Genomic DNA, 22,043 nt, shown 5'->3' on the forward strand with positions numbered 1-22,043 from the left:
GGCGAGCACTTCCTGGTTCGACTTATCGCGTCCAGACAAGACGCAATAAGTCGAACCCAGAACTTCGATTCCCAGCCGCCGAACTAGCGGCTGGGTGTAGACATACCCTTAGTATTTCATCTGCTCACCTCACGTTCTTCACTCTGACTCTCTCATCTGTTCATCCATTTTGTTCTCCAGTGCACTGAATGTCAGCTTGCAGTAACTGGGGTCTTTTCTCTGTGTTTAAAGCTCATCCAGTTTTCTGGGTGGTTGAGGTGTGCCTGTAGTTCTCATGGTGTTAGAACAAAAAACAAACCAACAGAAAATGAAGGGGAGAGTGAAGGATCATCTGAAATACAATGAAGCGGTGAATGGGATGAATGTGTCCTTGAACCCTATCTCATAAGACATTTATCTCTGGCTATAATCTTCTCTACCATTTTTGTGTTTAACCTTGATGTTTAAAGAAAAAGACCACCTTTTTACAGTGGTCGCTTTTGTTTGTGTTCCTCAAGTGCTGGGGTTTTCTTGTTACGTACTGATTTTGGGGTTTCATTTTTTTAAGCTCCTGTCCACATGGTCTTAGCTAGATTGCCTAGCTGAAAGCTGCAAAGTTCCACACTGTTAGGGCCTGATTTTCATTATTATTTGATATATTAATAATATTATTTTATTATCAGTTCAGTGCACCTAAGGGGGGGGGGGACACAATCACATTTCTTTGCAATGTACAAGGTGCTTTCTGGACAAAAGAAGGTACAGAGAAAGGTCAAGAAAGGGGCATGCACAAAGGGACTGATTTATACAAATCATTAAGATTCACTGTAGCAGTATGAGTGATTTTCAGAGGTGCTGAACATCAGCGTGCCAATTGTTATGTGTGTGTATAAACTTTCTTCTGGTGTAACCTGGGTAACATGGTACGAAAAATGTTCAGAAACCCCCCTGAACATATCCGGGTCTCTTTCTTGATTAAGTATATTTTTAAAGATCCTTTTTTTTTTTTTTTTAAAGCATATTCATTTCAAACTAAAGTAGTTTAAAGTTGCTATATTAAGAGAAACTAGTCAATAGTGAGATGTCTTCTTTTAGCTCTACACCTGCAAGAGCAGGCCATGCATGAAATCTGAACATAGTAATATTCTATCAGCTCACTGAGAGCTAAATGCTTTGCCCTTAGCTATGTTTTTACCGCATTTCAAAATGGCGGGGGGTGGAAACTGAAGACAGGTATGTATTAAAGGTTTTAATGCTGCAATTAATATCTACCTGATTCAAATTGTCTTGTGTGTGCTGTATGCAAAACTTAGGAACTCTACCCTTTACTAGTATTACTGAGCAGTTAGACAAATGTAGGTCTTATGGGTTGTTCTAGTTAGAAGGAGAAATTGACAATAGAGCCATGAATTTTCTTTGATGCAGTTTACAAAGATTATACACAAAGTCCTGTTTCCCTGAACATAGTAGGAATCAAACAGCAGGAGGGAATTTCTTTGCTTGCTGTTCCAAACCTGCCTTTCTAGCCAGCACCTGTGCCGAAAAGCACCCTGCTAGTTTTCTCTCAGGGCTATCTGCTTGGCTTTTTGTTTTTGTCTCTCTGTACAAGCCCCTTTCCACATAGTTCGTATTCCTGAGTGGCCTGCAATGTGCCTGTCTTTGACTAGAGACATAAGCCTGTGTTTCAGGTGGAGGCCACTTAATTGTTTCAAGCTGTCTGAGTACAATGGCTTCATTATGTTGATCCTGAATCTCAGGTTATGCCTGACTCATTATAGCAAGATTTAACATGATCCATAACAATATCCTCATCCCCACAGTGTCTACTGTTGGGGTTTTCTAAAGAGGCCTGCAGGGATTGGATGCCCAGCTCCCATTGACCTGTCCTGGGTATGGTCAGATCCTTCCATGAAGTGCACATTTTTAGTGAACATAATGAGCAGAACTTTCAGAGGTGCTTAAGTCTGTTTGACTTTCAGTGGAACTTAGACTCCCCCATCACGTAGGCACTTCTGAAAATGTTAGCCAATATCCAAGCTGTAAATAGCAATGCAATTTAAAAAGAGATGGCGTTGTCTGTGCATGTAAACATTGAGATTTTCTCTGCTTGGGTTCAGCTAACTGCCATTCTCTGTTTCATTTCTTATGTGCACTGTTTCTTGGAGACTTCATATAACTTTTTTTATTTCTAATAGCTAGACTGAAACAGATGATTATCTATTTGTGTTTTGATTATATTTATTTGATTTCCGTATTGCAGTAGTGCTCAAAATATGCGGGGTGCAGTACAAACATTTAAGAAGACACGGTTCATAGTAGATTCAAATCTAGAATGGTTATAAATAGAGCTGGTTGAAAAGTTTTCAAATCAACAGCTCCAAATTTCTCCTTTCAGTGCAATAAAAATGTTTTAGCTTTGACTTCATTTCAATTCATTTGGGGATTTCATATTATATTAATATATTTTATTATAGCACATTCAATAGACTATATTTACATATTTAAAATATCTGTATATTTAATAAATATATTATGCTTAACATTTTGTATTATATTTTAACAATTCAACATTATCAAAACAAAATATTTTGATGGCCCAGAATCAAAATCTTTCCGAATTTTTGTTCCTTGGGAAATTTTTAAATTTTGGTGTTGGGTTGTTGTTTTTTTTTCGTTCTGATCGCAACAAAAACAAATTTTGAAATGTCAGAATTTCCCACCGAATAGTTGGTATGGCAACATCCATTTTTTCATGTTCTCTGTGTATATATATCTTCCTACTGTATTTTCCACTGCTTGCATCCGATGAAGTGGGTTTTAGCCCACGAAAGCTTATTCTCAAATAAATTTGTTAGTCTCTAAGGTGCCACAAGTACTCCTCATTGTTTTTGCTGATACAGACTAACACGACTACCCCTCTGAAACCTGTCTCCATTTTCTGAGCACTTCTAACTGTAAACTATCTGACGAAATTTAAGAGTAGTGTTTTGTTTTTGTTTTATAGCGAGTCTTTTTTAGTGTTCAGATATTCTTTTTGCTGCTGTGGATTTGCTATCAAAACTATCCAGGATGTCATTCCCCTCCCTCCTCCACTTCTACCCCCCTCCCCCCCCCCCCCACACACACAATATAAGCTTCCAATTGGGGCATATATATTTCATAAGCCTGCCACTGCCAACTCTAAATTAATGTCTCCAAAACCTTATCCGAACTTGGAGAAAGTCTAGGTTTCTCTCTCAATCTATATATATATATCCAATATAAATTCCTGGATTCTGCATGTGTCTAGGCTCAAACGTTGCAGCTGGCTTTTATCTTAAAGGCACTAAACAAAAACTCAGGATCTGACTAATGGGAAAGTTTGGATCCAGATCTGATTTTTTTGACTTTTTGTTGTTGTTGCTTAACTGCTCTCTGTAGCTCTGTATGGTATGGCTTTGATTACATTGCACATGCTCTTACATAGGAGTGATCCTAGAAATCTCAAGATAATCACCAAAAGGCCTCTTGTACCTTGTTCTCCTTACAGACTATAGAAACCACTTATTGTAATATTCATCAAGGGCTTATTGCCAAGAAAATGGTACTTATGGGAACATCTTTATCCAAGGATCTCCAAGTGCTTTACAAATATTGAGCCTCACAGAATGAGTGCTCCGAATGAATAACAGAGAGGTTAGGTGATTTGTCCAGCTGTGTTAGTGGCACAGTCCTGGAGTCCTGGATTTCAGTCTCTTGTTCTCATTGGCTGACTGTATGGGTATATCTACACTACAGATGCTATAGGAGCACAGCTGTAGTGCTGCAGCTGTGACGCTACAGTGTAAACATGCAACAGCGAGGGAAGGCGTTTTTCTGTCGATGTAGTTAATCCACTCCCTCACAGGTGGTAGAATTCATCCATCGACTTAATGGTGTCTATACCGGGGCTTAGGTTGGCTTAATGATGTCTCTCAGGGGTGTGAATTTTTCACACCCCTGAGCAATGTAGCTATGTTGACCTGTATTTTAGGTGTAAATCAGGCCTAAATCCTCATACCTGGGCTCAATTAAGCCCTGGTGCAACTCCACTGAAACTAATGGCAATCCAGTTGGGATGAAGTTAGACACTCAAGTTGGATCTAGGCACAGAAGGGAGCATGCCAATTTTGGAGCATTATTCAGTCTCTACAGAGAATTTCCTGTGTTATGAGATCAAAGACAATGCCCCCAGGGGAGAGAGTGTGCACGCATTCCATTAGTTTTCCTTTTTATTGCCAGATCACATGTTAAATAACCAGAGCTTCTCCTATTGAGTGTTTGGAACATTTTATGCCCTAGGTGCTTCATCTACTCCTTTCTGACTAGCGACTCATAATGACTAGCCTTCTCTCTATATGCAGTGTTGTTGTAGCCGTGTTGGTCCCGGGATACTAGAGACTCTCTAATAATCTTCTTTCTACCGTGCATTCCATGGCTTTTCCTATCAAGTATGATCTTTCAATTGCTGAAGGCTGAACTATTTTAGGGCTTTTGTATTAATGCAGATGTAATATATGGACCCAAAGAGGCAAAGGTGTGAACATAACCCAGTCACTATGTGTGGCGTCCTGCTTAGGACACCCAGAACTGTGAACCACTGTGCTAACCCTTTGCCTTAGCACAAGTGAAAGCTTTGTTGCTGCTAAATTGTGGGTCAGCTCCCTGACACACCAGCTTATCTGCCTTGCCAGCAAAATCTTCAAGACTCTGCCAATCTAAACCTCGCCTTGCAGGTAACACTGAAACCTAGTTTCCCCAGAGAGGTGTCTGTGCAGTGTCCAGTCCCTCTCACTGGACCCTCACAGAACTTATTCAGTTTGCTGCCTCCAAAGAGACAAAGCACAAATCAGCCCATCAGGTTAGCTGTAGACTCGCACTTCACTTGAATACGCAGCACAGAGATAGTATTATAATCAGACAAGAATAAATTTATTAGCAAAGAACAGAGATAAGTGATACTAATCAAGAGAGAAAGAGACAGGCATGGTCACAAACAAAACAAACATGCTTTCCAGTGACTAAAACTTAGTCTTTGTGCAAGTTACAATATTTGCCTAAGCAGTTTTTACTCTCATCAAATTACCAGCATCTTGAGGCCAGAGGACCCAACGTTCACAGAATCAAAGGGTGCTATTCCCTAAGTGATGGGTAACTAAAATGCCTTTTTGCTCCCCTTCTATTACCCTAAGTCCATTGTTTCTGTCTCAAGAGCCAGGAAGGATTTCTGAGGTGCAGACTCTGTCCCCTGGTGTGCTGTTTGATAGATAGCTTTGTGTGCCATATTCATAAATGTACTTTTTGTCCTTAGATACTAATCAAGCTGGTCGGACAGATAAATACAAATTCCTTTGTCTAGTGCAGGCTGGGTTCATGCACAGCCCCAAACACATGTTAAGAACACGTTTCCAGCACACATGTGACTCTTTGTACACAATCCGTATATACATAACACAATGATTTTTAGGACCAATGTGTCACTGGTTTACATAGAATACCCTACGTGACACCTTTTAGTTACCTGTTAGGCAATAGTGTGTTCTGGGTAATGAGTGTGTTGGCTCTGATATTAGTTACAGTATGGTGGGCCCTCTTTCAGTTTGCACTGAGGGGCTTCCAGCTTCACACCGTCCAACATTAAGAAGTGTTAAACAAGAGTCGAGTTTTGGTGTACAAAGCCCTCAGCCTGCCTAGTAGCATGAAAAACACCATTAAAAATCATTTTAACATTCTATTAAAGATACAGGAAAACAAGGGAAAAACAGGTTTCAGAGTAGCAGCCATGTTAGTCTGTATCCGCAGAGAGAGCAGGAGTACTTGTGGCACCTTAGAGACTAACAAATGTATTTGAGCATAAGCTTTCGTGGGCTACAGCCCACTTCTTCGGATGCATGTAGTGGAAAATACAGTAGGAAGGTGTGTGTGTGTGTGTGTGTGTATATACACACACAGAGAACATGAAACAATGGGTGTTACCATATACACTATAAGGAGAGTGACCAGTTAAGGTGAACTATTATCAGGAGGAGAGAAAAAGAACTGTGTGTAGTGGTAATGAAAATGGCTCATTTCCAGCAATTGACAAGGAGATGTGAGGAACTGTAGGGGGGAAATAAGCATGGGGAAATAGTTTTACTTTGTGTAATGGCCCATCCACTCCCAGTCTTTATTCAAGCCTAATTTAATGGTGTCCAATTTAAAAATTAATTCCAATTCAGCAGTCTCTCGTTGGAGTCTGTTTTTGAAGTTGTAAAAGGGAAAAACAGTTAGTGTTAAGTAAGGCTTTAATTTTAAAGACATCCCTTGTTCCCTTTCCTTTTAGCTGGAGAGAGTCTTGTGAGAGGGCAAATACGTTTGAAGAGACTGTCAACAAGGGTATTAATGATGATAGCAACTGTCTTTTTGGGGAAAAGAGAAGAAGTTACTTGAGATGGGCTGGGGCTATTGTTAAAATCTGATCCCGTTTCCTAAGACAACAAAAGGAGACGAGCACACACACACAGGTATCTCCCTGTAGTCACGGGCTCACAGCAATTTTTCAAAATATATAGTCTTGGCCAAGTCAGCCAGACTGTTCTTAGCCAGAAGGCAAAAGGAGAGAGATAGGAAAGAGAAGAAATGAGGTGGGGAAGGAAATGAACACACGGGGAGAGGGGGGGAAGACAGAGTCTCACATTCAGGGTGGTATTTGGGATTTAGCTAAAGCTGATGGAGGTGGTGATGTCATCTGGCTTCCTTTCTCTGGCCTGGCCTGTCAAGACATCTCTCAGAATTCAGATGAAGAAGGTCTGGGGACACAAGGGATAGTGGTGGGTGGCAGCCGTGTTGGTAAAGCTGGTTCCATTTGCCAGTTTTTCTCCCAAAGGCTTTTTCTTTAAGGACCTCAAAAGGGAGTGATGGGTGGAATAGCCCATCCCCTCATTATTTTTTCACCAATAGGCCTAATTTCCAACACCCAATTTTGGTTCATTGATTTCTGGTCCCACATTTCTCTTGTTTGTCAGGCATGATCTTAATACGTTTGGATGAATTCAGTCTTTGTCTCCCTTTTGTCCGTTCTCCCATCAACATTTATTGTTTTAGGTTATCATTACACTTTATGAACTTTGACACACTTTTTGCAGTTGAGCTTTCAATTTGGGTAAATTTGTAGGCTGAAATATTACAAACAGGGCCCCCAGGGGGCCAATCGCTGGGTAGTAAAATGCACTGTGTTATGTAGGTGGGTTTCATACGGGCCGTAGACTGGAGGGTTTCTAGAGTTTCAAAGAATAATCAAGGCTAGGCATGACTTAAAATGAGTACTGTTTGCCCAGAGATACCTAATAGAAAGATAACTAGTGGGTGGGGCTTTTTATCTTGTTATCCACTCAGGTACTAACTATATTATTTAAGTTCTGCCATTTGGAGTAGCTTACTGGAATGAGTTGTTGGAAACAAATCTGAAAGATCAAGAGAAATAACATCACTGGTGGTTGCAGTGCAATTCCCAGGAACCATTTTCATTTCTGATAGTTCTTGTTAAGAGGCATGGAACAGAGCAGCGCTCCAGTGTGGAGTCACCAAAGAGCAATGTGGCATCACAATTAAAGTCTAGTGGAACCACTGTGTGGGATGGCAGGGAATGGAACAGAACATACCCCAAGCCAGGAGGGTCACTAAAAGAACATGCCAAGACCTTCTGGTGCAATTTTATTTGGGTTATGGCAAATATTTGCAGAACTCTCTGGCAGTACCTGGATACTTTACATAGATCCCAGTTGTTTTTCAACCAAAGGGCTGCCAGAGACATTTAGTTGTGCTTCATGCAGAGATATAAATGACCCTTGCCTGTACCTGTGCTTGGGTTAGCAGCAGCATTTTAACTCAGAAACTTTCATGCTAAAAGCATGAGCGATGAGTCCTTTGGATAGCACCTGCAGCAGACCATTACACCCTTATATGGACCACCCAATAGAATGGACAAGGACCCGTACTTTCCTGGTGTGGGTTACAGAGACACTGGTTGGTCCCTGGTTATGGTTCGTTAGCAACAAGTGCTGTGCCAGGCAAAACTGTAGGAAAGATCTTTATTGAGAGGTGGGTGTTAGATGTTGAGCCTCTAGCTATATATCTGCCTCCCCAAACTATGCCTCTTTGCAATGCTTTTCCTTTATATTTAAAGGCTTCCATCTTATTATTTTGTGAGTTTCCCATTTTGACATATGTCAAGTGGCCTTGTATTTGCACTCATCATTAAAGTACATTTAGCCCTTATCGTGTTGTATACCTGGCTTGTATAGACACTCAGGACTGCCCTTTGAGGAATGGTAATTAGTAATACTGTCTTATTCTCATTTTACAAATGAGAATTGAGGTAGAGAAGCAAAATGACTTGCCTCAGGTCACAAAATGAATCCATGTTCTAAGCTGAGATCAGAACAGACTTCCTGTCCTGTGCTAATACCTCTAATCCAGGCTGCCCCCACACAATCCAGGTGACTCAGAAATGTAGGTATCTCTAAGCAGGAGCCTGATTTCTCTCTGAGGAGCTGAAGATAGAAACATCTTGAGTGCCACCACAACAGTTACATGTAGTGTCAATCTTGAGCCATGATTTTCTTCCGGTAAGAAAGAATTACTATTTATAATTGATAGAGAGAAATCTCACAGTACCATTGTGCTGTGCATTCTAACCATTAGTCTATCAATATTTCATATACATAGCACAGGCACGGGATTCAGTTCTGAAAAGTAGCGTCTGACTTTGCATGCTCAGCACTAAACGTCCAGATTGCTTAGGGCAAGGTGGCCATAGATTCTAAGGGAATAAAAGGGGCATAAGATGTTCCCCACATGCTTTCATGGGCTGCACACACTGCTGGACTGAGTGTGGAGGGGAGAAAAAGCAGGAGAAAGAAGTAATCTGCTGATGGTGTGGACCAGTAGCAGTTTACTCCCCAGCTGAGCCAGGGGAACCAGGGAAGGGTGTATGATCCTCAAAGGCACTCAGATACCATGGTGATGGGCTGTGTTACTAAATTGTTGATAGATGGAGTCACAGCTGCTTCGTTAGTCTGGCCTGGGGCAGCATAGCTACTTGTCATCTCTTAATCTTACTTATGGGTGAAGTCATCATCTAGCCCTTGGTTGGGCACAGAAGATATCTAATTCTGTGTCAATTTTGCTGGATTCAGGCAATGTTAGAAATCAAGCCCCTTTTTTATATATATATATATATATACACACACCACAATAAATCTGTGACTGTTGATTTCTAGATTCCTACATCTGGAAAAAGCTATAGGGCCAGTTCCTCAGCTGGTGCCAAGTGGCAAAGGTGCGCTGCACTGGTTTACACTAACGGAGGGTCTGACTGATAGATGCCATGTCTTAGAAATAAGCCAATGTGTTCCAAAGGGAATAGGAAAACTTCCTCTTTCCTTGTGGTCTCTTGTTCTGAAACAATCTTATCTAAGTGTATATATTTTTAAACATGTCTTTAAGAATATAATACGATTTTCAGAATGAGTTTAGAGGAGCTGCCCCTGAGGGGACAAAGTCTTTCTAATCCTGTCAGGATATTCCTGCCCTCTGCTTTTGCCTCTTGTAGGTTCTGTGTTGCTGTGTTCTATTTTATGTGCATGACTGCTCAACCGTGCCCCCAGCATGTGTCTCCAATAATTCATTATTGTCTAAATATAAAACTGAGCAGGGGAAAGGGAAGCGGAGAGGGAGGTCTCGTGGTGTTCAAGGCATACAGTGTTCCTAGCAATATGCCGGTTTTAGAAGCAGTGGCTTGCTGAAAAGATTTCTACTGTGTAATGGCTGTTGGGTAGCCTATGTGAAATGGGTCTGTGACCTCAGAGCAGTTCCTTGGTGGACAGTTGTGGCTACGTAACGTTTGTCGGCAGTCATAGCAGAGTGCCCAAATGAATGGGGATTGAGAATAAAGGATGTTGGTGTGCCATAGGGTGAGAAAACACTACCTGTTGCACTTATTTAACAATTATTTTTTTAGACAATTGCAGGTCTATCCCTGCAGATCTTTCAGTGAAATCAACAGTGTTTCACCGGGGATGGATTTGGCTAATGACATCTGCAAATGTTTGTTTACTTACGATCAGCTGAGGAGTTTACCACATTTGTGCTCCAATTCTCCAACTGGGATCTACTTTTTGTTTCCTGTACTTAGCAACGGTTTATATTCAGGATAATTTGTTGAATGAATCATTACAATCCAGCAGTGTGTTTCTTTGTGGCTTTAATGTGGCTCTCTTCCATTATGCTTTTGAACAAACAAAGCAATAAGTTATTACAGTTCTCACACAACTACACTTAAAAGGCAGCTCGATGAGTAATATTTGCAAGGATCACGGGTAATGGCATGCCAAGCCCCGTAAAGGCAAATGGCAGTGCGAGCAGCCAGACAGGGCAACAAGTGCCAGCTAAGATCCTCCTCAGCTGATTTGTCAAGTCTGAATCAGCAGACCCCGACACACAGCTAGCCCCTCTAGGGGCTCATTGGAGTTCTGCAGCTGTTTCCTCCATCAAAGAAAATGTCTCTTGGAATTACTTAAGCTGGCAACCGCTGGCAACACTTCAGTGTAGGATGGAAGCCTGTTTTATTGCCTGCTTTCTAAATGGCACTTTGCATAATATTACTGAGAGGTTCTAGAGATTTGACTTATAGCGCCCGACTTTCAGAAGTGGCTTCCGGTTTGTCCTTGCACCTGCAAACAACAGCCTATGTGGTTCTGTGCTCATGTTTCTTGACAGCATACTTTTCTTTAGTGCCTCTCATGTGTAACCTGTAGAGTCAGATATGCAAAAGAGCTCATGTCTCCCTTCCAAATACTATACCAGTCTGACTCTTCTTAACTTACGTGACCGGATTGCATTCCAGATCTGTAATGGTCACATCATTTGAAATGGGTAGATTCAATGCCCATTTAAGTCAATCGGAGAAGTTTGTCTGCTGATTTCTGCAGGCTTTAGAGCTTTGCATTTAGCATTTGTTGAGGTTCAAGGGATGTGTAATGGGATCACTAACTGTTTGCTTTAGTCTCATCTTTTACAAATGGTGGGCAAAATCTTAAAGCCAAGAGGGAGGGGAGTCCTATTCTTTCTACCTTGGACTGTCCAGTGCCACTGGGGGAAATCACATGCAGTAGTAAGAATGCATTCCAAAGGCTATTATTTTCAAAGGACTGGCTGTAACATGGACTGTTATTTTCGGTGTTGTTGCTTCAAGGATGCACACCAGACCTCAAGGTAAGAAGCAAAGCACATAAAGTGTATGTCACGTATCCATCTATGAATGTTTTAAAAGATTGTGAGAACATTACTCAAGCAAAAATTATTTCAGCAAGAGCAAAGGTTTCCTCTGAGCTTAGAAAAATGCATTAATGAAATGTACACAATTGTTTTAGATACCCAGCATACTGGGATTTTGCAAGTAGTATCACAAACTGAAACCCAGATCATCGTGAGCTTGTGGGTATGTTTCTCAAAGGTTTATAAGAATAACATTTACAATTCTATTCAAAGCATTCATTTCAGGAGTGTTTCATAGATATAACTGCTATCATTTTTCCTAGCATGATCATTAGTATCATCACTTGAAATAATAAGACCACCCATTGAAAACTCTAGCTCATGATGTCCATTAATTCAAAACATTCAGTTCAATCTTTTTTCAGCACAAGAGAAATATGAAATATCTTACTATTTTCTGCTTTTCTGTAAGGATTTTTTGACCACAACCTGATATCCTGAAATGATGTCAATTGATAGCTTGCGGCAAAAAGGTTTCATTTCTAAATATGTGCAAGACCTGCAAGTTTGTCATAAGTACGGTATATCAGCAGTATCAACTGCCCTCTCTGTTACATTCTATTCTTAAGTTCTGGATTTATTTACTTTAAACCCTGATTTCTCAAACTCTATGAAGTAATTATCTTTCCCTCTATCCTAAATCATGTGATTAATTGCATTGAATAAGAATAACTCTTCATGTTATATTAGTGTTTCCCCTTTTTTGACCTGAGCAGCTAGTGAAAGTTCAGGGCCCTGGAGATTTTTCTGTTGGGAGTAGAAATTGATGAAGTTTGGTATCTTCTTTGATGCAATCTTGTGAGTTTACAAGAAATGTACAAAGTCCTGTGCCTCTGAATGTAGAAGGAATCAAGAATAAAAGAAGCATGAAGCAATGTGTGTGGTGGTTATTAAGTAGAAAAGTTATTGATGATAAAGTAAAATCTTTCTTCAGTGACCATCAAAGGAACCATCAAAATTTGTTTTTCTGTGTTAGATGTTTTTAAAAGGTCAAGCAAAATTGCATTAATTTCTTGATTATTCCAACTGTATGTGTCTTAAGTGTCTGTGAATTTCTGACTCAGCCCTGAAAGAAACCTACTAAGAACATAAGAATGGCCATACTGGATCAGATCAATGGTCCAATTAGTCCAGCATCTTGGCTGCTGACAGTGGCTGGTGCCAGATGCATCAGAGGAAATGAACAGAACAGGGTAATTGTCAAGTCCTCCATCCCCTATTGTCCAGTCCCAGCTTCTGGCAGCCAGGGGTCTAGAGACTCCCAGAACATAGGGTTGTGTCCCTGACTACTTTTGCTAATAGCCATTCATGGCTCTATCCTCCATGAACTTACCTAATACCTTTTTGGAACTTAGTTATACTTTTGGTGTTCACAACATCCCCTGGCAATGAGTTCCACAGGTTGACTGTGTTGTGTGAAGTACACAATGTTTGTTTTAAACCTGCTGCCTATTAATTTCATTAGGTGAGCCCTGGTTTTTGTGTTATGTGATGGGGTAAATAACACTTTTTATTCACTTGCTCCACGCAATTCATGATCTTATAGACCTCTGTCATATCCCCTCCTTAGTCCTCTTTTTTCCAAGCTGAAAAGACCCAGTCTTTTTAATCTCTCTTCATAGGGAAGCTGATCCATACCCCTAATCATTGTTGCTACATTAGATTTGGAAAAAGTATGGAGGAGGGTATCTTTTTTTGAGATGGGGCAACAAGAATAGCACATAGTATTCAAGCCGTGGGTGTACCATGGATTCATATAGTGTCATTATGATATTTTTGGTCTTATCTATCCCTTTCCTAATGGTTTCCAACATTGTTAGCTTTTTTGACTGCAGCTGCACATTGAGCAGATGTTTTCAGAGAAACATCCATAATGACTCCAAGATCTCTTTCTTGAGTGGTAACAGCTAATTTAGATCTCGTCATTTTGTATGTATAGTTGGGATTATGTTTTCCAGTGTGCATTACTGTGCATTTATCAACATTGAATTTCATCTGCCATTTTGTTGCCCAGTCACCCAGATTGTGAGATCGCTTTGTAACTGTTTGCAGTCTGTTTTGGAGTTACTTGTTTTGACTAATTTTGTATCATCTGCACATTTTGCCACCTCACTGTTCATCCCTTTTTCCAGATGTGTTGAACAGCACCGGTCCCAGTACAGATCCTTAGGGGATCCCCTATTTACATATTTCCACTGTGAAAACTGACCATTTATTCCTATCCTTTGTTTCCTATCTTTTAACCAGTTACTGATTCATGAGAACACCTTCCCTCTTACCCCATGACTGCTCATTTTTCTTAAGAGCCTTTGTTGAGGGACTTTGTCCAAGGCTTTTTGAAAGTTCAAGTACATTATATCCATAGATCACCCTTGTCCACATGTTTGTTTGACCCCCCTCAAAGTGTTCTAATCGATTGGCAAGGCATGATTTCCCTTTACAAAAGCCACATTGACTCTCCCCCAACAAATTGTGTTCATCAGTGTGTCTGATAAATGAGTTATTTACTACAGTTTCAACCAATTTTCCTGGTACTGAAGTTAGGCCTACTGGCCTGCAGTTGTCAGTATTGCTTCTGGCACAGGCCAGAGAACTTCCCCAAAATAATTCCTATGGCAGATGTTTTGGAAAGACATCTGATCTTAATTTAAAAATAAAATCAATGTCACATTAGCTATCCTTCAGTCATCTGGTACAGAGGTTGATTTAAGTGATAAGTTACAGACTGTACTAGTTAGTTCTGCAATTTTATATTTGAGTTCCTTCAGAACTTTTGGGTGAAGTTTCTATGACACTGGTTGACTCATTTAAGATTTTTCGTTTCTGTTTCTCTTCAGTTCCTATCTGTACTTTATCAACTTCTATCCTCTCCCCTTTAGTAGGATATAGAGTATCCCTTTTAATATCTCCTCCCTTAAGGGATGTCTCTGTCCAAACCATGTGCTCCTCCACACTTGTTGCCTTTCCCCCAGCCCTTATTTTAAAAACTCCTCTATGACCTTTTTAATTTTACACGCCAGCACTTTGGTTCCCTTTTGGTTTAGATGGAACCCATCCTTCCTAAATAGGCTCCTCCTTTCCCCAAAGGCTCTCTAGTTCCTAATAAACCTAAATTCCTCCCCCAAACACTATCAATCTCATCTGTGCATTGAGAGTCTGCTTGCAGTGAATGCACACATATGCCACCTGCTTACAATGCAGGTAATCGTACATGCTGCATTCAGAACAATAAACTGGATAGCTCTCATTCCGCTCATGGAATCTACCCACATTTTTATTTATTTATTTATTTTTACTCTTGCTGGGATGTTTTTGTTCTTTGTTTTTTGGGTAGGTGTCTATTGACCTAAATTTAGAGATGGTTTGTTAGGTGTATCTGGCTCTCACACTCCTGGTCTAAACTCCTTTCCAAAACTCCCCTGCTAGCTATTCCGATGGTCTCTTAGGAGCTGGTTTTTAAACTCCTGTTCTCCCTGAGTTAGTGCTGTTCCATTATCAAGGGATCCTAAAGAGAATAGAGATCAAAGGATGGCAGGCTCGAGTCTCCTTAGGAAGTTCTCAGCCTTCCCAAGCAGGTTGCTAGGCTCATTACACAGGCCCTCCGTCCCCTAACAGACCACACCATAAACTTCAGTCAAGCAGGCAAATGGCAAGCACTCAACGCCAGACCAACTAACAGACAATAAACTCACCCCAAGGGTCATGTAATTGCTCCTCCTTCACCTGGAAAACTCACTTGCAAAACTCCCCTGTTTGTTGTTACTATCCAGTAAAACATGATCATTTTTGTATGCATGGACGGTGGGTAATGAAGGCTGGGGAAGGCTAAGGCTGCCCAAACCTATGCTAATGCTCCCTGCCGCAGCCCCGGGGCCGGGCTATGGTGGGGCTCACAACTCCTTTGGGTGGCCCAGGTTCAGCGCTCAACCCTGGGGCTCGGGACTGCTGCAGGTGCTGGCAGGTTGGCCCAGGCTTGCGCCGGCCAGGGTTCGAGGCTGCACCGGTGGTCCAGCTGGTGAGAGTAGTGGGGGGCGTGGCCTCGGGTGGATGGGGCGGAGTGGGGTGTGGTCTCGGGTGGATGGGGCAGGGCAGGGGACTAGCCTCCCCGAATGGGGGGGGGTGCACGTTCCGCCCATATTTGTATGGGTTTTAGAGCCATCCTATGCAATTTAATGAACAATGCTGTCTCTGCTACAGAATCCTGTAGGATACTTCAACCAAATGTTTAGAAAAGATCTCATTCTCTGTTAGGTTCTATGAGTGAGATTCTGTACTGCGTGCCTTAGCTAGTGCTGTATGTAGGAAGGCCAAATCTGGCTTCACTTTAGTCTCACAAGTCGCACTATCAATTTATGTGGGATTTACTTGCATGAGTAAGATGGACTAGAATCTTTCATTCAAACTTTAGAAAATATGTTTCATTGAAGAAATGGTTAACCACCCACTAGTTTTTTTTTTTTTTTTATTATTATTTTCACTTCAAATAATACACCCCGTATGTGTATCTTCTTAAAATTTCAAAACCCGTATTATTTTATAGGTTAATAGCATGTCTTCCTCTGTGTATATATTTTAAAAGTTGGATGATAAAACAGGTTCCATCATCTGAAAGTGACAATAGATCTTGTTGGAGACAAATTTATAGCTATTATATTTTTGTGCTTGTGTCAGCTAACCTTGGCAGGAAAAAATCCTATTTGCTATTGGGATGAAACTTATTAATCTTTTTTTTTTCTTTCTTTCTTTCATTCCTCCTTTCTCTGCGCTCCCCTCCCATCCTGCTGTTGAAACCTTGTCTTAGACCTTGTCTCTGCTTTTATTCATGTCAGCAGGAGTATCTTGTGGGTTGAAATTTCCTCAAGGACCAAGGTGTAATATTTTACCCTTTCTTTTTGTCTTTTTAGGTTTCAGAAAGTAAAGCCTTTATACACAGAGAAGCTTATTAAGACAGCTGTGTGTTAGACTTTCCCTTGGTGAAACAGCACACTTTCTAACAACACAAGTAAAGTCAAGTGTGCTGCATATAAATATGAATTCTTCCACTTAGGGAACTTTTCAGACATTCTATAAAATAATTTGCCCCTTCTTCATTTTCATTTAAGAATATCCAAGTCTTGAAAGCCTTAGAATCTTAAAATATCTTAAATGCATCTTCATACATATGAAGCAGGGTAATTAGTAGAGCTGGTTAAAAATTTACCGATGGACACTTCACCATTGGAAAATGCTGTTTTGTTAAACTCAAAACTTTTGCACGGGGATGTTAATTTTGATGAAATGTCATTAAAAACATCAAAATGAAGCATTTTTAAGATGTTTAGACTTTGCTTTCACATCTTCAAAACCGACCATTGATTTTTCATTTTGATTTTTCATTTCGAAATTTTATATTGTAAGTTTTATAATGTGAAATTCATTTAGTTTCTGATCATTTAAAATATTTTGATTTTATCGAAACCAAACTTTCAATTGACCCGAAACAAAATTTTTCTTGAAAATTTCATTCTGCAGGAAATTTCTGAATTCTTTAGAATGAAAACTGATTTTGAAATCATGGTATTTCCCACCAAATGGGAACGGATTCTTCTTTGAGTGCTTGCATTATGCTGTAGGTGTGGGGGTGTCCCTTGGCAACTCTGGACAATCTCTTGCACCTTCAGGAGTCAGGTGTAACCATCAGTTCCATTAAGGACCATCTCACTGTTCCACCCTGCCATAGATGGTAAGACTGTTTTTGCTTACCATCTATCTTTTATCGTGACCTCATACGTGGAGGGTCTGGATAGATTGTTCCTGACTGTCAGTGACCCAGCTCCTTCTTGGGATTTGAATTTAGCGTTGTCCGCTATGATCAACCCTCCTTTCAAGCCTTTAGTACAGTGCTTGCTTCTATATTTGTTGGCAATGTAGCTTTCTTTGTGGCCTTCACCTCTGCTAGGAGGGTGGGAGAACTGCATTAGTCACTGATGTGCCACGCACAGTTTTATACAAGGACAAAGTTCAGCTGAGACTACACCCTAAGTTCCTCTCAAAAGTAGTATCTGATTTTCACCTGAAATCCGTCTCTGTATGTGCCAGTTTCCTTCTGAAAGCCTCATACTCACAAGGATGAGGGAAGGCTCCATACCCTGGACATTTTTCAAGCTCCTGCTTTTTACCCCAATAGGGCAAAACCTTTTCAAGTTTCTTCCCAGCTCTGTGTTTCTTGTGCTGAGCATGTGTGCGGTCACCCAGTTACAACTCAGACTCTCAAAATGGATTGCCATCTGCATCACCATGTGTTATGCTGTCAAAGAGGGAACGCCTCCCGACAAGCTGACAGGGCACTCAACCACACTGCATTCCCCCTCAGCAGCATGTGTGTGGCACACATCCCGATTATGGACATCTGCAAGGTGGCGATGTAGTCTTCCATTCATGCTTGCACTAGACATTATGCGCTGTCTGCTGCAGCGAGGGAAGATGCAAGCATAGGGAAAGTGGTCCTACATTCCTCTTCAGATGAGACTCCAAGTCCCACTGACTGGGATAAGCACTTGGGAGTCACCTATGATTTGTTGAAATTCATTCCTGCTCCCTTGAAGCCCACTTTTTCAGCAATGAACTCATCATTCTGAATTTGTAACACAGTCTCAGAACCTCATAGGTCTGTAGAATTAGGAGATTTAGCTCTCTTGGCTGGTCCTGGCCAATACCTTCATTTTGGGTAGCACCATAGTAAAATGTAGTAACCTCAGGTACTCAGTGTCCCCTTTCATTCAAAGAGACCATCTCCCACAGTGCAACCCACAAATGCTGGGTTGGGAGTGATTCAGAGGAAGAGCCTTGCCTACTGAACCTCCCCCTGCCCCACTTCCATGTTTCTCAGTGGTCTCTCATCCAAGAACTCATCAGGCATGACTTTGCTTAGCTTAGGAGAACAGACAATATCACAGCCTGAGGTATGTGGCCACAGGCCCCATTCATTTCTGATAACTCCTTCTTGTTAAAAGCAGACAGCCTCCAACAGAGAGATCCCCTCCCCATCCCCCCCGGTCACTAATATCCCTGAACAAGACCACTGGATAATTCCAGTTTCCTGCATCCAGTCTTGGCAAAACCTCTTTCTACACAGGCAGACCAGCCCTTTGTGTCAGGACCCCCAATCTATTTTCAAGTCAGAAAAGTCCTTTGTATTTATTAGAATACATAATAAATTCAGAATCCATGACCCCAGGAATCATCTCTTAATGAATGTCAAGATAACTGAGGCCTTTCAAGCACACAGAGGAGTCTAACAAGTCTGTGGGATCTCTGAAGGACAATTCCCTTCATTTTTCCTAGGTCTAAATGCATTTTAAAGACTGAGGTGTTTGCTTCAAAGGCATTTAGCTTCAGGTGAGATAGTGTCAGGCAAACATCCTATTCTATATGAATCATTTGGGGTTACTACTAATCATTTTCGCAATCAAACAGAGTATCCATGTCTCCTTCAATCTGCTCACATTTAGGTACCTGTTCATCCAAAAATACCCCGCACCGTTGAGTCTCACTAATTCCACCATTTTTACACAAAAGCCGGGCTGCTTGCACTACAGCTCATGAGATTCATAAAGTCAAATGGCAGATTTACACAAGCAGGCATCTGTCTATGTGCAGAATTATAAGCCATGGAAGAAATATGCAGATGTCAAATACAGCCATGCAGTTTTCTCTTTGCAAGTCTACTCTAAGAATTTACATATAATAATTATTAGTTGGGGGAACTGAAGCAAAATACTGTTCAGAGAAGGCACGGATTCCATACAGCCCTTCATATTTCCTCCTATCTGGCAAGATGCGTGTTTCTTACAAGATAATCCATGTTTATTCAATGCAATTCCATAGAATCATAGAATATCGGGTTGGAAGGGACCTCAGGAGGTCATCTAGTCCAACCCCCTGCTCAAAGCAGGACCAATCGCAAACTAAATCATCCCAGCCAGGGCTTTGTCAAGCCTGACCTTAAAAACCTCTAAGGAAGGAGATTCCACCAGGGCCGCCCAGAGGATTCAGGGGGCCTGGGGCAAAGCAATTTCGAGGGCCCCTTCCATAAAAAAAAAAGTTGCAATACTATATTTTTACATTTCCAAATACATGATACTAACCAGTGAAATACATTCAAAAATTAATTTTTAATAATTTGAAAATACACAAAATACATTATTTCAAAACATTAAATGCTTTAATAGTATGCATACATTTGCAATTACATAATGGCTTGTCACTGGGTGATGGTGATGGTTGGTGCCAATGGGCTGTCGCTGCCTGGGGGTGGCGCTGTTGTTGCCCAGGGCTGGGTGGGGAGCTGGGCTCTGGGTCGGGGGGTGCCCGGTTCACAGGGGTTGGGCTGTGGGGGGGGTTCGGGGGGGGTCCGGCTCAGAGGGGCTGGGCTCGAAGCTGGGGGTCAGGGCTGCGGGGGGTGGTGGTGGTCAGGGGGTGCCTGGCTCAGAGGGGCTGGGCTCGGAGCTGGGGGTCAGGGCTGCAGGGGGGGGCCAGGAGGGTGTCTGGTTCAGAGGGGCTGGGCTCGGAGCGTGGGGTCAGAGCTGGGGGAGGGGAGTCAGGGGGTCGTCCGGCTCAGAGGGGCTTACCATGCTGCTTCCTCCTGCCTCCCCCACTCCCGGAGCCTCAGCGCGCCGCGTCCAGAAGCGGCTCTGGACAGTGCTAAAGCAGTGTGGCTCCACGGGACTAGAGCTCCCGCCACTTGGCCGCAGCTCGCAGCCCCGCCCCCTTACCACACGGCTCTGAGCGGGATGCGCTCAGTCCCCGCCCCCTTACCACGCGGCTCCGAGTGGGAGGAGCTCAGGCCCCAGCGGAGCCACGCCGCTTTAGCTTTGTCCCGGGCGGCTCCTGGACGCGGCGCACTGAAGCGCCGGGGGATGTGCAAAGGCGGAGGTGGGGGGGAGCCTCCGACATTCTCGTGGGGACCCCTGCGGGGCCTGGGGCAAATTGCCCCACTTGTCCCCCCTGGGTGGCCCTGGATTCCACCACCTCCCTAGGTATCCTCCATCCTTCACCCTACAGGATAAGAGGAGTTTTAAAGGAATAGGACTATTAATCTTTCCCAAAAAATTTTTGGGATGAGAATGTAGAGACCAGTTCCTTCCTTCAGTCCTTTGAGAAGCAAGTTTTTGATGACCTGTGCTAGATATCCAAGTGCAAGAATATTTGAAAAGCATGCCGGTATGTCTACATGTATACACAGTACATAGATATTCATTTTTATAACAAAGATCTCAGATCAGACAGTTAAATACCAAGGATTGAACTTTCAAAACTCTGCAAGTGAGCTGAATGCACGACATGCACAACCACTTTTACAAACTAGGTCAGTGAGCATGTAGCTCGGAATAGTTGACATTTTCAATGATTAACATGTAGGTGTGCAGACTCACCAGGCCTTGTGTTATTGGGTTCAGAGCCCCTTGACTGACTACGGGGATGAATTTGTCCCGAATTAGAGAGTATAAATAAGTGGGAAGGGCTGGGGGTTTACTAAGTGTTTAAGTGCACCAGTGTTTTCTTTACCCTTAACACAATCAAGCAGATTTTAAACCTAAATGTACTGTAATTATATTTCTACACTTTAAAGAATGTGTCTACTATGGCATGCACACGTCTGTGTGTGCAAAATCTTACATGTGTTTAGATTTTGTGCTAAGCACTTGCTCTTTCTTAAGTGTTGGGGTGTACAGTTCTGCACAAGAAGATTGCAAACTGCTTGTTTACTGCACACCCTTCACCGTTGATGTTTCCACTGTCACCTTAGGTCAGTATAGATCATAACCTTAATTTCTCAAGAATCTGATGGTTTGTACTGCAGTTCATATCCTTCTGTTGGAGCGCTGTCTTACTGAGACTTTGTGTTTGTGCTGTCTCTTGATTGCCCCAGCTTTTCTCTCTGGTTGGTTTTACCATTGTAGGGGTTTTTTTGTTTTTTTTTTTTTTTAATTGCTCCAGTGCTTGGAGATACGTTTTGGTTTCCTGTCTTGGGATAACGCTGTTCCAAAGATCTCAGCGCACCTGTTTGATACAGATGTTTCTGTACAGCTCTTACTGTCCCTCAAGTGAAGTGAGAAAAAGGAAAAACATTTTTGTTTTCCACCTACTGAAAATGCAAAGGAGAAGCACTGTGCCCTGGTTCTCTCATATGCTGAAAAACTCACACAGTGAATTCCATGTATTCAGTGTATTCTGAGACCAGCATTCTGTGCCTTCCAGATAATTTCTGAGTCTGGCAACAGCAAATGGTGATTTCTTGTCTTGCTTTTTTCTTGACATTGTGTTCCTGAAATTATAATTACTACAATCTTCAGCAAATTTGTGCATTAAATGAAATGTTCAGTGCCTTTATAAACTCACAAGGAAAATGTTTCCAAGTTCATAAATAGTACTGTCTACATCTCTAGGCACTTTGCATTCTAAGTAGCATAGGATGTGGCTTATGGAAATAGGCTCTGTGTTTTGCATCAACATTAGCACAATTTGAATATCTTTCACCATTTCTAACAAATTATACCAGGACGTGGATGCTTGGATACAGGTGGGAAGGCATGTTTGAATGTGCATGTTAGATGATCTGTCATATTGGCATGGTAATTTATGTACTGTAAGCAGGTGGCATTTTGACCCTGCTCCTAATATTACATACAGAGTGAATATGGTCCAAATTTACCTCCCTCCAGGCATTTTCTTTATGGTTAGTTTGGATG

This window comes from Terrapene carolina, unplaced genomic scaffold (assembly GCF_002925995.2).
Source record: "Terrapene carolina triunguis isolate 2854851 unplaced genomic scaffold, T_m_triunguis-2.0 Scaffold53, whole genome shotgun sequence".
Lineage (NCBI taxonomy): Eukaryota > Metazoa > Chordata > Testudines > Emydidae > Terrapene > Terrapene triunguis.